A 17176-nucleotide genomic window follows, 5' to 3' on the forward strand; every position below is an offset into this window, starting at 1 on the left:
ATGGGATTCTTACAGTGACATTGGCAGGTCTGAGATGGTAGCTGGAGATGCAGGCAGACAGCTGAGGCCAGAATGGCTTCAGCACACAGACCTGCCGGAGCTTTTGCCTGCAGAGTGGAGGATGCTGTTAGCTCGGGCTTCCCCGCAGTATCCCGCAGACTGGCTGGCTACACAACAGAAGTTTGTTTTCTTATGGTTCTGGAGGCTGGAAGTCTGAGGTCAAGGTGACAGCTGAGTTGGTTCCTCCTGAGGCCTCTCTCCTGGGCTTGCAGATGGCTGTCTTCTTGCAGTGTCCTCACCTGCTCTTCCCTCTGGACCTGTCTGTGTTTTAATCTCCTCCTCCTGTAAGGACACCAGTTGTATTGGATTAGGGCCCACCTTTGTGACCTGGTTTTAACTTAGTGACCTCTGTAAAGACTCTGTTTCCAAATACAGTCACATTCTGAAGTGTTGGGGGTTAGGGCTTAACATAGGACTGTTTGGGAATGCAGTTCAGCTCAGGTCAAAGGCCTGAAGGGAGGCTGGGGGACCTGGGTACTGCCAGTCACCTTCCCTCATATCCACACCCTTGGTAGGAAGTTTCTGGGCTATCTTTTCCCAAATGTCTGCCTTATGTTAGCTTTGTGTTAGATGCTGAATGACATTTTACACATCCCCTTCTAAATTCAAAAGGTGCGCATGTGGATATATTCCTTCTCTCCAGACAGCTCACACTGCCATTGCTTTTTTTCTGAGAGTTTGTGCCCCTGCAGAGAGAGGGTCCTGGCGCCAGTGAGGAGGGGGAGCTGGAGCCTCCTGCAGCTCCCGCCCTGGTCACGCATGAACCGTGACCTCCCCCAACTGCCACTGCCTTGCCAAGGAAGTGGGCTGTGCTGTTGGGATGGACTGTCTTTTGTAAAACAGGCCCTTCACCCTCCTCCTCACAGCATAGTTGAGTGAAGGTAGCAGACCTCCCTATCTCAGAATGGGTCAGAGAAAAAGCCACCGCTTTGTGGCCAGTGGTAGCTCTACAGACCCTTCCATGCCTGAGACCCAGGGCAGGGCTCTAGGGCAGCTGGGTCCCTCGTCTTGCCTCTTGACTGCTCATTGCAGACAGTGTGCAGTGCCTGAACCGTCAGGCAGGTGTGCGAGCTTCAGGAAGGCAGCCCTGCGAAGCTGAATCAGGGAGTGCTGTGCTCACGGGCAGGCAGTCGCCCTCCTCGGACCCGTCTGCCCCTTTGCATTGCCCAAGATCCTTCATTGGTGACATAGATTTGTTGTGAGTGATGCTGAGATTCCTTGAGATTTGGGACGAGTTTTCTTTCTGGCAGGGCTTTACAGTGTTGAAGGGACACATCTGAAAAAGGCAAAAAGCCATCTCTCACCAGCCCCAGCACCCACTTCCTGGATCACCTGACAGCCTTGCGCTTCCTGCCTTTTCTTACCGGTCATATAATTCAAAGGGAAATCTCCTTCCCAGCCTCTGCATTCCAATTGCCTGATTATGGACTGCTTGGCATGGACATAGCATTGAAACAAAACTTCGTTTCCCACTTAGTCTTTGTGTTTTTGGCTTGAAATCTGATGATCACAGGCAGCTTACAGAGCAGGTCCACCTGTGTGGTGGGTCCACTCAGTGGGGTGTCTCCTCCGTCCTCCAGGAGGGAGATGCTGAGTCTGTGGCCATCTGTGGCCCCATTTGACAAGTTTGAGTCCCTCGAGGGGTCAGCAGGTATTGAATGAGGCATGGTCTTCCAGGGAGTGCTCTGGGAAGTAGTTTCCAAACTTTATAAGCCATGAAACCTTTCCTTGACTTGGGACTCTCAGATGGGCTCCCTCTTGTCCAACAAGTGAATGAGTGAACGTGGGCACCCATTTGGTACCTGGCACTGTCCAAGTGCCAGGGCACCATGGTCGCAAGATGGCCCCAGCTCCTGCCTGCAAGGAATGTATTTTTGGTAGAAAGATGTCCTATTAAGAACTCACGTTTTGCTTGACCTAACGGTTGAAGCCCAATCCCCTGGGGTTTCAGAAAGATGCTACAAATCCAAATAATAGAGTCTGAGAAGAGCTAGTTATTGTCAGAGTAGACTTCGGTTTGCAGAGTGTCTCAGTTGAGGGCACCCAGGCCTGGATGTGGTGGGGCCTGAGGTGGGAATCCCAGACCCTGTAGTGACGGGCCATGGCACTAGACTTGGGGGAATCAGCTGGGCCTCAGAGCAACCCTCCCACCGTCCTTCACTGCTCACTGCCTCTAAGAGCCAGCCCCGTTTGTTTTGGGGTCAAGGAGGGAGGCAGAAATACGCAAATGGTCCTAATGGTCTCAGTTTCTATTCGTTAGCTCTTGGGCCCAAAGAGACCTCTGAGTGTTTCCCTGAGGCCTGTGGTTCCTTGGGGACCATAGCTTCGCTTTCGTCTGTCCCCATTTTTGGTTACTTGTCTTGTTCTCATGGGAGAAGTTTTAGGGGTTGCCTGGGGTTCAAAGCATCACATCCCCAAACTCAGTGTTCATGCAGCAGCTTCTGCCTTGCGGGGCTCGGCCTCAAGGAAAGAGCTCTGTTCTTCTGCTCTTGGCCCGCGGAGACCGGCCCAGCTGCGATGGTACAGCTCTTGCTGGGCTCTTACTCACACAGGAGGGCAACTCTCATGGCCCTGGTCACCCTTGGAATGCAGTCAGGGGAGGGCTCATTATCGTGACACCAATCTACCTTAGCGACACAGAGCTTGGCTAAGGGTAGAGACCATTTCTCTGCCCAGATGCTCCGATGCATGGTTCTTTCCCATTTATAGGAGAGTTTGAACTAAAAAACTTTCAGAAACTAATCAAGAATGGTATGCCTTTCACCTTTCTCTTTCTAAAGGCAGGAAACTTCTACAGTTGTGCCACACAACGGTTTTGCTCCTCAAGGTGTCCCATAGCCTTTCCCGTAGGAAAGTTCTTTCAGAAACTCTTATGTACCTTGATGTTGCCTCAGTCTTCCTTTTTTGACATCCTCTCAACTTTTGGCTTCTATAACTTGAGCCTCCCTGAATCTCCTGTTTATCCTTTTCTGTTTTTGTAGCCCCTCATTTTTTCCCCCCTAATAACTTTGCTTCACTGTCCTCCCCATAGGAGAGCCCTCTCACATTGTTCTGTGGAGTTCTTATTGTCTTGTTTCTGCCTTACTTGGGGCACTTAACCTGCCCACCCTGACTCTGTGGTTTTGTACGAGCTTCTTCCCACTGGATTGCGCTGGGAAGCTTGGGTCAGGCATCATTCATGCCCCTTGGCATCCTTGATCAGCCAGCGAGATACCTCAACAGTATATTTAAGTAAAGTGTCTTTGAACAGGAACACATAAAAAGAAGTTACATATTGATTGGTTGATGAAAATGTGACCAGCTCATAGAAACCTAACTCTGTATTTCCCCTAGGGCCAAAGACTCACCATTCACTAATTCAGTGTTTGGGGTGACTTTAAAGCCCTTAACTACACCACAAATAAGGACAATCACTCCACTTGTTCTTGGTCACACCAAATTCCTTGATATCCATCTGCCCCCAAATTGTTTTCATTCTTTTTTTAACCAGCTCAATTTAGATATAATACATTGAGCACAATAAACTGCACATATTTAAAATGTGCAAACGGATGCATCTTGACATACGTGAAACCATCATCAAGTAACCAAGGTAATGAAAATATTCATCACTTCCCACACTTCCCAGTGCCCCTTTGCAGTTCTTCCTTCCCACCCTTTCACTGATCTGTTTTCTCTCAGTATAGATAGCTTGCATTTCCTAGAGTGTTGCATAAAGGAATCAATTTATTTTATCTGGCCTCTGGCTATTTATTTTGAGATTCATCTGTCAATATTTCACTCCTTTTTAATGCTGAGTAGTGTTCCATTGTATAGATACATCACAGTTGGCTCATTCATCCACTTCTTGATGGGCATTTGGCTTGTTTCCAGGTTTTTGCTGTTTCAGACACAGCTTCTGTAGATTGCTTTCTTTCTGTATCTGAGCCTCCTTCTAGGCTTCTAGGAAAGTAGTGTCCTTCCTTTTTTCCTTCTTTTTGGATTGGATTTCTTCCTGCTGAGGTCCTGGGTATCTGGTTTGGACATGGCTGTGGGTCTACCTGGAGTCTGAGCTCTGGCCTGATATGGAGGGGTAGGAGTGGTGAGGAGGGCAGTGTCCAAGACAAGCCGAGGCTGGGACGTGGCGTCTCTCTCGTCGGTCAGTGAGCTCTCGGTGCCTGTAGGTCACTGCCTTCATTAATTCTTGGCGAGTCTGATTTGCAGGCTTGGGGGCCAAGCAAGCCACTGTGGACCCTCAGAGCGTACCCTTATTTATTAACTCCATTCACGTCATAGGTGGGTAGAGATGATTCCTGGGAGAGCTATCCTCAGACAGCCTAGGCTGTGATTTGGAAGGGCCCATGCATCCTTCTGACCAGTGGTGAGTTATTTTGGGACCCAGGAGATGAGTGCAGGCTTGATGCTGAGACCTAGGGTAATTCATTGCCCAGAGTGTCTGCTATCTTTGCTCTCCTTCTAAAGTGGCTGGCATAATTAGATTGGGGACTTGCGTATCTTTTGTGATGTACAAACTTGTCTCTTCTGGTATTGACAGCAGGCTCTTTGACTTCACAGATGGGGGTGGGTGTAGGAAACCTAAGCATGATACTCATCTATATAGTTCTGTCTGCAGTTGGTTATTGGAATTGTGGGACTGCGTTCCCTAGCACTTCTAGATGTCTCGCCCCAAGAGAGACTCTCAGCAGGCTCAATGTGTGCTGTGATCATTGGAGCTTCTATTGAACAGGATTGCCCTGAAGTGGAGGGAGAATGGCAACCGTTGGATATCTCCTCTGCGTGTGCACCTGCTTAGGTGGAAGACAAGAAATGGTGCGGGAAAGCCCCTTTCATTTTATTTATTTTGGTCTTTGTCCAGCATTCAAAGTTAACTCAACTTTTCAGAAAGGTTTTATATATGAGTGGTGAGAGCAGAGTCGACCAAGATGTTGCTTATGGTCATCCTTGAAATTTATGATTAAAAAAAGAAGATAAAATTTGCAAAGAACTTGCTGCCTTGGCAGCTTCCAAGAGAATTCAGTTCCTGAGGTTGAGAGGGAGCTGGTTTTAGGGTGCTTTCCCACGGAGAGCTGCCGGAGGGCTCCTCTGTGCTTGTGTAGACAATCTGCAGGCCAGACATTCCAACTGTCTTCATGAAATAGGTTCTCTTTTTTTCTTTGCCCCCACCTGGGAGAGTGGGGCCAGCCTGGCAGCAGTCTCACTGGGGGAGTAGCAGGATCAACAGGCTGTTACAGTCTGTCCTAAGTTGAAAAGAAGATTAATTTTTTTTAAGTTACAGTTTCAATTAAAGGAAGATGGAGGAATGTAATAACATGCAATGAGATTTATGATAAGTACAAACTCTGCTTGAATACCTACATTTAAAGCATTTCATGCTTTCAGAGGTAATAGAGCTGTGGGCCCGAAGATGGGATGGAGGAAAGAAGAGGGTAACATTTCAAAGGTGCCCTCTCTTTGTACTGTTAATGGTTATTTTGATGGATTACTTCATAGACCAACGAGTTGATGACTAGGGGTCCAGAGTGTGCTTGATTGATGTAGATGATTGCATTAGAAGATGATTACCTAGTTATTGCAGTGTTTAGAACCAATGGAAGAAAAATGCTTTGAAAATGACAAATTCTGCAAATTATACAAAGTTTCTAAGAAGAACTGGAGATTATTTATAGAAGCTCTGGTAATATAGGATGAGTGTGGCCAGAGTAGAAAAAAATCTACTTTTATCAAAGCAAAATTATTTAAAATTCCATTTCACAATTATACATTAAAGAATTTTATAACAATCCAAATTTTGGCCAGGCATGGTGGCTCATCCCTGTAATCTCAGCACTCTGGAAGGCTGAGGTGGGTGGATCACCCAAGGTCAGGTGTTCGAGATCAGCCTGGCCAACATGATGAAACCCTGTTTCTCCTAAAAATACAAAAATTAGCTGGGCATGGTGGTGAGTGCCTATAATCCCAGCTACTCTGGAGGCTGAGGCAGGAGAATCGCTTGAACCTAGGAGGTGGAGGTTGCAGTGAGCCAAGATCGCACTACTGCACTCCAGCCTGGATGACAGACAGAGTGAGACTGCATCTCAAAAAAAAAAAAAAAAAAATCAACGTTTTATATAGAATTGACTAACGTGTTTGTAAACATCTAGACCATTTGAGTTTGACAAATTGTGGCATCCTCTAGACTGTAAAGTCTAGACCCATTCCACCCTTTTACAGGTGAGAGAACAAGAGTTTTTATTTAATATGTCTTTTAATGTAGCACCTCTTTATAAAGTAGAGGTTCTGATTTCTTATGGCCTTTTGGAAATAAATGTCCTGGTAGCTTTTCCCTGTTTTGAGGATTAGAGAAGTTACATTTTGCACACATGAGTCTCACTCTCTCCGTGAAACTTGATTGTTTTACTTCAGAGTCTTTGTGGTCAAGATGGATATCATTGCCCTTTACCCCAACTGCTGCCTATTCCTGGAGCACTATGGGGTCCAAAGGCCTCAGTCCCCGCCACAGCAGCTAAACACTGGGGTTGCTTACATTCCTGAGCCCCAGGCTCCTCCTCAGTGACACTCGGGGTATTGTTAGGAAGAATGAGAAGGAAAATGGAAGTCAGCGCTTAGCTGAGAACCTGGCCCATTATAAATGTTGCACAAAGGCTTGTTTTTACCCCTGATCCCATCCCTGGTACCCTGATTTTCTCCGCATTCTCCCAGCCTGTTGTGTGTGCCTTTGCCTCTGGTTTTGTTATGCTGTTTCTCCTACCCCCTTTCTCCACTCCTAATTTCCAACACTTTCCCGAGCTCAACTCTCACATCTGCTGTGACGCTCTGCCCGGCTGTTGTGGTGCCCACTCGTGTCCATCTGCATGGCACTTGGCCTATAGCAGGTAGGTGTGCACTGTCTGATGTCCATCTCTAACACCAGCACATGGCTGCTCCGTCATGGGCCACGGGGCCTCCTCCAGGGTGCTAGGCAGAGAGGAGGAAAACCCCTACCTAGGGTTTCCTTAATCCGAATCCACAGGACTCCGTTAAAGATGGAGGGGGTGAGTGATTACGTTCAGTTGTTAGAGCAGATCCACTCCCTCCCCATCCTGAAATAACAGTGTCACCAGCTTCATCAGGCAGGGATGAGAACAATCCTACCCTCTGGAATTTCCCACCTGCAAGCATGCGTCCTACCTTCTAGAATTTACCACCTGCACGCATGTGTCCTGCCTTCTGTCATTTCCTACCTGCAAGTATGCTTCCTGCCTTCTAGAATCCCACCTGTGCATGCATCTTGCCTTCTAGAATTTCCCATCTGCACACATGCGTCCTGCCCATTCATCATCTCCCACGCCTTTCCTATCTCGGTGCCTGGAGACGCCCTCCTTCTACTTGCCCAGGCCCAAGGTCTCCACTGCGTTTTTCTTTCACGTGTCCCACCTGCTAGATTCAGAATGCACCACTTCTCTCCTGAGCATCCACCAAGGCCTAGGTACAGGATTCTGCTAACTGGTTTCTCAGCTTCTCTCCTCCCAGGCGGCCTATTTTCAGCAGAGAAGCTGGGGTCCCATGGAGCTGCCCTGCTCCATGCTTGCATGCCATTTCTCTCAGTGTTGGAGCAGAACCCTCAACAGTGAGCATGGTGGGTGCCTGCCCAGTCAGCTCTGGGGGTGAAATGGAGAAGCGGGGTGGAGGGAGAAAAATCCCAAAGAGTTGGAGAGAGGGTAAAACCATCTTTGAAAGTGCTTCACCCCACTTTTCTTCTTGAGAGAGCTGCCTTGCTAGATTAAAGGCTCAAAGAAGCACTGGAAGAAAGGAAAACGTTTGACTTCATAGAAAACCTGAACTTGTTTGACTGTAAGCGCCTTCTGTTTTGTGGATTTGGAGGGAACGGTGGGGACCGGCTCTGCTTTGTGGGTTTCCTCCTCAGAAGCAGGAATCCCAGCCCCAGGCCAGGTTCAGCTACCGCGCCTGGGCTCGTGGCTCAGGGATAAGTCGTGTGTCTCTCCTTAGCCTGGCTTCCTCATTGTAGTGCCCACCAGCAGCGACCATGACTGTGAGAGTGAGAAGAGACCATGATGGAAACTCTTAATGATTCAAATAAGTTTCGAGAGAATTTTGCTGCAGAAACTGGGGCTTCGGAGAGACTGCTGATTTGAGGGGTGCGAGGCAGCGAGTTTCGAACATCCTTTGTCAACACTTGCAGAGGGATGCAGAGAGAGAAAGGGCTAGAGCTAGAGGAGGACATGGTTAAGAGAAACGTCCCTTTGCTCCCTCCCTTCCTTCCCTCCTGAAGTGGGAAATGCACACAAATGTTCATGGGCCCAAGGGAGGGAGGACATGGGCAGGAAGAGGTCATGAATGGAGGCGAGAGCACAGAGTGGCTCACGCAGTGACAGGCCAGGAGAGCCTTGGGGACTGGAGGCCCGGGGGGGCAGAGACTGGGTGGTGTTTAGGCCCTGAAGTGATATGGGTGTTCTGCAGGAAAGGGTTTGGGGATGCTGCACTGAAAAGGGTGGGGATGGGAGGTTTAGGGCAGTAGGTAGGCAAAAAGCCTCTTTTGTGGAGAAAGTGAGTAGCTGAGGGTGAATGAAGATTTGCAGCACAGCAGGGAGGGTCTGCAGGTAGTTTTTGGTGATTGCCATTATCCTCTTTGGTGCTGCTGAGAAAAGGCCCTCACAGGAGTCCACACAGTTCCTGGGTCTGGCAGTGTCACCAGAGGGTGCCCACTCCTCCCTTATTTCATTAGAATCCCGGTCTTAGGTATAAAAGAAAATAAATCACTCCTCGGTTTACAGGGTTCCATCTTGATAAACCCATCATAAGACACAAATGTCGTAAGTTGAAAATGCATTCAGTGCTGGCAACACAGTAGACGGTGCCTGATTTAATGATGGTTTGACTGTTTTAATTTTAATTTTTTGATCTAATAATGCTTTATGTTTTTGACTTTTTGATGGTGCGAAATCGAAAAGCGTTTAGTAGAAACTGTAACCCAATGGTAAGTTGTAAGGAGATTCTTAACTAAAAATGGGGTTACATCCTCATCAACTCATCATAAAGATGAAAAATCCTGAGTTGAACCATTGTCAAGTTGGGAACCATCTGTACAGATTATCACTTCCTTGGAAGAAACCAGGCTCCCTGTGGAGCCTGTATGGTTTCACACTGCCACGTCCTACTCTCAGTGGCACCCAGGACAGCGTCCTTACAGAGCTCAGATACTGGACTCTGGGGCCTGATTGGGAAGAGAGCGAATCACAGGCCTTGTTCAAGATTTGCCAAAAGAATGAGGTTAAGATCTGATGCCACTATCTTCAGTATTTCCTAATTTAGCCAGAGAGCTTACTTTAGCATCTAGAAAGTGTGATTAACTACTTTAGCGTCTAGAAAGAGTGATTAACTTTTTGAGGCCTTTAAAAAGTTTTCTTTAGGTAAAAAGATGCCTTCTATGAGTTATTTGGGTTTTATTGTAGGGACAAATGGTTTACCATCTAGTGTTGATTGGAATGACTTTGGAGCACATTTAGTTTATAAAGTGTTTAAATCCAAGGGCTGTTTTATAGAGCATCTTTTATTTTTCAGATAAAGTTCTAGCCGTTTTCCCAACAGTTACGAAATTCAGTATTTTTAGGCAGCAAAGACAGATCTGAGTGGTTTTGCTTTTCCTTCCCGTTGGCTTTATCTATTCCCAAAGGAAGACAGTGCTTCCGGACCAGTGGGGGTTATAGTTGGTAATGTGTTGTCATGGCTATTGTTCCCCTCTTTGTCTTAATTGATTTGGTCTCTTAATTTTTGTTTCTCTATTTATAATTTAAATGTACAAAGATCTGTTCCTTGGAAGACACCCAGAGGCATTCGGTAATTTGTAAGAATTTGTAAAATTCAAGTATCAAGGATTCCAAAGGTAGAAACAAATCTTTAATGAATTTACAAAAATATTAATATATCAGAGAACAGTAAGTTCTTTTAAAAGGAACTCAATTTTAAATCTATATTTAAGTAATATGCATTGCAAATTTAAAATTACAGTTGACTCTTGAACAACATGGATTTGAACTGTGTGATTCTATTTATATGTGGAGTATTTTTCAGTAATGACTAGAAAATTTTTTGGAGGTTTGCAACAGTTTGAAAAATCTTACAGCATAGCCGAGAAATACCAAAAAAATTCAGAAAAGGCTATGTCATGAATGCATAAAATATATGTAGAAGACTAGGCTGTTACTGTAAAATATATACAAATCTGTTATAAAAAAGTTAAAGTTTGTCAAAACTTACACAAACACAGACCATACATGGAGCCATTTATTGACAGAAATGTAAAAAAACCCATGAAGGTGCTGTATGAAATCATCACTGCATAGAATTAACTGTAGTACATACGGCACTTAATTTCATAGTTATGAAAGAATTACTGTACTACTGTAATAATTCCACTGTTGCCGTGAGCTCAAATGTTGCAGGTATACACTTTAAATGTCATGTGATGCTAATCATCTCCATATGAGAAGCTCCCTTCGCAGTAAATTGCTCATTGCATTAAAAAGTGACCTCTCGTGGGTCTTGTGTATTTTTCATGTTTAATGCAATACCGTAAACTTTGAATAACACAGGGGACCCATACTAGTGAAACTGGAAGTGCTCCCAAAGAGCTTATTCTAAGAATACAGTATGTAATACCTATGTAACATACAACATGTGTGTTAATGACTTTATGTTACTGATAAAGCTTCTGGTCAACAGTAGGTCATTAGTAGGTAAGTTTTTGGGGACTAAAAAATTATACATGAGCTTTTAACTGCATGGGGTGTTCGTTTTCCAACTCCTACCTTGTTCAGTGCTCAGCTGTGTAATGTTTATTCTTCTCTCCCCATCCTTCTCCACGCCAATATTCCTGGGGTGCATAAAGGTAGGATGCTTTGATCTCTGGAGCACCTGATACTGCTCCCTCCCTGCTGTCCTTCTCTTTGACTCCAGCCTGCCGGCCTGTGATGATTCTACGCGGTTTCTTTTCTTTTCCATGAGGTCCTGTGGTCGTGGTGTTGCAGCGCCTGCATCCTAATCTGTGCGATTGAGGCAGTACTCTGACCTGTTCCACAGTGTGTCTAGACTTCGTTGTGCACATGGGTTCCTCTTCTCTGCACACGCCTACCACAGAGCAGGGGTATCCACTCTTGGTGAATGCGGCTTGAGAAGGCTGCATGTGGAGGTGGCCTTCATCACCTCACCTCTTTTCAGGGCTAGAAAATTGGTGTTTTCCTTTGGTGAGGCTTTTAGGATAGAGGGATTCAAGGACCTCCTGCCTGTGGATAGCCTAGGCTATTTTCTGTGGTTACCTTTGCTCAAGTTTTCTATTGACTTTCTGGGTCTCAAATCAGTTGGATCACTGCATTAACAGTCTTGCCCTGGGCCTTCGTGTCTGTATGTGGACCACAGCACGGCAAAAGGGAAGACCTTCTCTCCGACACCAGTGCTAGTGGTGAGGGTGCCTAGAAAGTGAAAATTAGTTTCTGGTGTCGGCCTCTCCTGGTTCTCCTGAGTAGGAAGGATCTCGCTACTGGGGTTCTGTGCTGTCCCCTTCAGGACTCAGGCTCTGGATTTGCGGAGAGCAGATCTCAATATTAACTATGCAGCTGTGCAGCAGGAGTGACTGCTGGCCAAGTTACTTGGATTCTTTCTCATCGGTTGAATGGGGATGGTGCTAGTGTCTCTGCACAGGTTCGTTGAGGGGACTTGATGCTTCCCACAAATGACAGTAGGGATGTGGCCACCGTAAAGTGGTGCTGTGCTTCGCAGCGCTGCGTGATCTGACCACACTTATATTTCAAAGCCATCGAAACAGCTTCAAGATCATGTATTGATTTAAAAAATTTACTCTTTTCAGTCAGGAGGCTGACCAGACTGCTGAAGTTTAAGGAACTGTAGATGCTTGAATAGAATATGCCACACAAGTCTTTTTCAAACTGCTGAGAATAAAAAATCAAAGGTCATCCTCATACCTATGGTCACATATAGACCCTTGTACCTAATAATGTGCAGTTGGAAGCAATGAGGTCATGCTTTGCTGCAGATAATTAAAATAGCTCTTGAATCTGTGCCTTCTCCCCCTTCTCCCATCAATGCATTGTGGAAGAAAAGCGGAAATTGGTGTTCTAAAAGGCATTCTTCGTATTTGCATATGCCAAAAAACCCGAGGTTTTTTTTTTTTTTTTAAGGCAGGAAGCAGAACAGGTACAGCTTTTAGTTAGGGATCTAGTACTTAGGATTCAGTTAGGGCATTTTGAGGAACCGAGTATAGTTTTTACTTCAAGCAGTGTAGTAGCAGCAGGTTCCACCTTCCCAGCCCCCAGGAAGTGGGATATGATTCTTCAAAGTGTTACTGAATTTTTTCCCCAATATTTTCCCCCTGCAGACATCATAGAAACCAACAGTAATTTAAAGAAAAGAGTGGTGGTGCTTACCTTTGGAAACAGCCGAGGAGCTTATAACACTATTACCCCCCACCCCCTCCCCATCCCGAGATTCATTTTCCTTGGTCTGGGATGCAGCCTGAGCATGCAGAGTCTTCTCCTTTCCCCCTAGTGATGTAATGTGCAGTCCAGTAGTTGGGACTATGTCAGCAGTAGAATCATCCAAGGGCTTGCGGAAACACATGTTATGGGACACCACCCCCTCCACTGAGTTTCTGGTTTAGTAGGTCAGGGTCTGGGCTCCACAATTTGTATGTTAACAAGCCCCTGGGTGATGCCCATGCTGTACATCCAGAGACCATCATTTGAAAACCCTAGGACTTGTAGGACCCTGGTTAGGAGCATGGACTCCTGGACTGAGCTCCATCTCCTTCATTGAGTCCCATCACCAGCTCTTGGGCCTTCATCTCAGCACTTCATTTTCTTGTTGTGATTAGTGGGAATGGATGCTATGTGTGGTGTGTGTGTGTGTGTGTGTGTGTGTTTACACATAGACAAATACATAAAAAGCACTGAGCCAAGTGCCTGTTATTAACAAGTGCTTCAGAATCTTTCTTTCCTTCCCTTGACAAATTATGGTCATTGATTCCTTCTTCCATCGAAGTCCATTCACTTTCTTTTATATTGGTAGGTGGGTGGAGTTTGGGTTTTACTCAGTTTCGTCTTCACTGTTTATATTTTAAGTGTTTTTACTTTAGATGATTCTGATTTGGGTATATATATTTTTGTAAAAATTAAAATTTCAGTAATGTTCAAAATTTATTTCTTTAGTGGTGTGCATAAAATTACTGTATGATTAAAAATCATTGTATTTCATTGTTTAAAATTTTGTATGTTTTTCTTGACTATACATTTAAGAAATTTGTCTTTTATTATATTTCTTGGATTTCAATTTTGTCATGCTTTGCTTTCCGATTTTTGACTGTATTTCCCTCCTTCTGGTTCAAGATGGATGGATTGGTGTTCATTTATTTTGTCTTTATAAAAGATGCGTTTCATGGCATGAGTTTTTCTTTTATTTCTCTTGCTTCATTTTATTTGTCTTGACACATGGGGGTGTGCATTGTCCTAATTGTCTAGGACTGTATTGTATCTTTATTTCCTCCTTGAACCACTTATTTAGGCCAGAGCTTGTTTTTAATTTTCAAGTGCCTTATTTATTTATTTTTTTTAACACGTTCCTAATTTCTGGTTTTCTTGTATTTGGCTGTAGCATGGAGCCCCTTGGCACATTGGCCTACGGTCCCTGTCTCAGTGCTGGACATTTGGAGTCCTGTCTGCAGCTGCATGCAGGCTGGGAGGAGGCAGCATGTAGCAGGTTTTTCCTTGGGGCCATGTTCTGTAACTCCAGAGATCTTTGCATTTTAAAATGCACTGCTCTTCTTTGTGGTTTAGTATTTTTTAAAAAAAATAATTTTGCAAATGTTTATAAATATTTGCAAATGCCTGTTTTTCATAAATATCAATTAATGCCTTCTTATTACTCATTATTCCAATTTTATTTCTTTGTCCTACATAATAGACCAACATCTGCAACAACTAGTTTTCCTCGTTTTCTCCTTGAGACTCTGTTTTTGTTTTTAATGTAAACTTTTTGTTGAAGTGTAAACTTTTTATTAAACTTGCTTCTAATTTTAGATCTATGTATTTTGATACTTTGCTGTTTGGAGGATAATACTGTTTTTATTCATTATCAATTATGCTTTTATCAGTGCTTTTTAATATTTGGATTATTGTTTCTTTGCTTTAAGTGACACTTGATTATCATTGCTACCATTGCTTTTATTTTGTTTGCATTGTGTTTGGTTTTTATATCTGTCCATTCTGTCTTTTTCTTTTCTAGCTCCCTTTTTAAAGCTTTTCTATTTGCCTTGGGTATTTTTTTTTTCATTAGAATGGTTTTGAATATTATTTTGAAAAGGAGAATTGGATGACTGACATTTACTGCTATGTCTTCTCTCTTCTGTTGCAAATTGGGTTTCCCTTTAATGTTTAAAGAATTATTAGTTTCTTTTTATGTTTTTATTATGGCTTAGAATGTACATATTGTTTTCCATTCTACATGTGATTATTTTAATATACCATGAACATTGCTCAATTATATTTTTCTTAATAAAGAGTAGGATCTTCTGTTATGGAAGGTACAGCTTTTAAAAAAACAATTCTACGATGATTTAAGACTCAAAACGTCTTTCTAAAATTTTAAATTTTAAATTGAATTTTATTATTTAACCTGATCATCATTAATTATACAACTTACCCTTATTAGTCAGCAAATCTTTCTTGGGTCCCTGTTACTATGTGCTGTTCTGGGTATGGCAGGGAACAAGACTGAGTTCTTGAACAAGATGGGGTTTGTGACTGTCTCAAAAGTGAAGCTGTCAGGAAGTGGTTGTTGCCATGGAAAAGATACACCAGGGCGATGAGCTAGAATGGTGTGCCACTTGAATGGGTCAGGTGTGGCAGACATGCGACTGTCATCTGAGTGACTTGCAAGTGGGGGCCAGCGTTCTGGGGGAGAGAGGAGAAAGTCTGAAATACACGTTCAATGTAGATTTCCTAAGGAATGCAGTAAAATGTTCTAGTACTGTTAAATGCACGTTTTGGATGTGTGGCTAAATAAAAGAAAGGATTCGTGTGGCACAGTCACATGACTTTCCCTCCAGCCTCACACAGTTCCCGGGCTGGCTGGGTTCCTTTAAGCAGGTGAGCTGTGTTTTCGAAGAGCGGGACTCACAGGAAGAGGTGGCATAAGAGCTGTGGTGTTTGCTGGGAATGTTTCTGGCTCTCCTGAGCCAGGGAGGAGAGGAGTGAGGACTGAGGGGTGAAGAGGGAATAGAAAGAGAAAGGCCAGTGGGCCAGCCTCTCTGTGCCCTGGACAGCACTAGGGTGTGAAGGGGCAGACATGGGAGGGGACGTGAGGGAGCGGGCCCTCCAACTGAAGTTGGTGACCCCGATGTTGACCATAAGCCCAAATATAGCCCTGCCCTATTTTCAAACTGTGGGTTTCAACCTGTTATCGGGTCTTGAAATCAAGTTAGTAGGTCATGAAAAGCGTTTTTAATAAATACAGTAGAACAGAAAAGGAAATATGAGAGTGGATTGCATGGGTTCTTAGCATGCACTTAGCACGTTGCCATGTGTGATGAGCCACATGCCATGCGGAATAGACAGAGTGAGCATGGATTGGTCACGGATGTGTCATGTGGTCATCTGCTTACTGGCATTGGGTTAGAAGATGTCTATTTGACTATCTTTTCAGATGGGAGGGTCAACGCTCTACAGTTTAAATCCACCATGAACATAATTTGCAATTAGCTGTGAGGTGAGGGCCTAAGAGTATCATCTACAGTCTGCCAGACTCTAGAGTTTCAGTTAGGAACACCCAGTGTACTTTTCAGAAAAAGTGTTATTGGGTGCAACATTTTTCAAGTTTATGACAATTGTATCATTTTAATTTAACTAGTACAAGTTGCCCTAACATGGAAAAACAAAAAACAACCCATATAATCAGAAAAACAAAGACGTTCAACTTCAGCTGCTGGATCCAGAAGTGTAAATATTGGCATTGTTAAGAAAAATGTTGACTTTAGAATGAGTACACTTTTGACTCTGCCTGAACGATTTTTCTGAGCTATAGTCTAATAAAGAAGTTTAAGCTCTATCATAAAGATTATTTAAATTTTCATTAATTAAAATAAACAAATTTTAATACCTTATTTATAATGGTAATCTTGCAAAGGAGGGTTTAACCTTCGACATTAAAAGGACAATGTGAAACCACCACAGCAAGCCAAACTTGTTAGTAGGCCCTTTTAATCAAGGGAAGCAAAAAGACAACAGATATTGATACAATTTCTTAATCATCCGACAACGGTTAATGAGAAAGTCTTTAGTTATTATAGACATAAAGCTGCTATCTATCTACTGGCTTATAAAACTATTCCTCATTATCTATGAATATGAATCACATATTTTGATAAATCAGCTGATGATTTAGAATCTGAACTCTTTAAAGTAGCACAGTAGATGATCCAGTTGTATAACTGTAGGATGTTCAGAAGTGAGCTTTTTATCTGGGCATGGTGGTGAACGCCTCTAGTCCCATAAGTCCCAGCTGCCTGCGAGGCTAAGGATTGCTTGAGCCCATGAATTTGAGGCTGCAGCAAGCTTTGATCACACCACTGCTCTCCAGCCTGAGTGACAGAGGGAGACCGTGTCCCTTAACATTCCATGTATGTATATACCACATTTTGTTTGTCTATTGATGAATTATCCATTAATTCATCAGTAGACACTTGGGTTGCTTCCACCTTTTGGCTATTGTGAATAGTGCTGCTATGAACATGGATATAGAAGTACCTGAGCCTCTGCTTTTGATTAGTTTGTATTATACGCTTAGAAGTGGAGTTGCTATTATATGCTTAGAAGTGGATCATATGTTAATTCTATGTTTAATATTTTTGAGGAATCACCATATTATTTTCAACCACAGCAACACCATTTTGCATTCCTACCAGCAATGCTCAGGGGTTCCAGTTTCTCCACATCCTCACCAATACTTGTGGTTATTATTTTTTATATCAGTCAGCCTGATGGGTGTCAGGTGGTATCTTGTTGCAGTTCTGATTTGCATTTCCCTAATGACTAGTGATGTTGAGGACCTTTTC

At 43.8% G+C, this 17176-nt stretch overlaps 1 protein-coding gene across 12 annotated transcripts in view; it reads left to right on the plus strand.

Moving 5' to 3' along the window:
* Positions 1-17176, plus strand: part of GRB10 (growth factor receptor bound protein 10) — a 203482-nt gene that overhangs the window by 38249 nt on the left and 148057 nt on the right. The window lies entirely within an intron of this gene.

Source organism: Pongo pygmaeus, chromosome 6 (genome assembly GCF_028885625.2).
Source record: "Pongo pygmaeus isolate AG05252 chromosome 6, NHGRI_mPonPyg2-v2.0_pri, whole genome shotgun sequence".
Classification (NCBI taxonomy): Eukaryota; Metazoa; Chordata; class Mammalia; order Primates; family Hominidae; genus Pongo; species Pongo pygmaeus.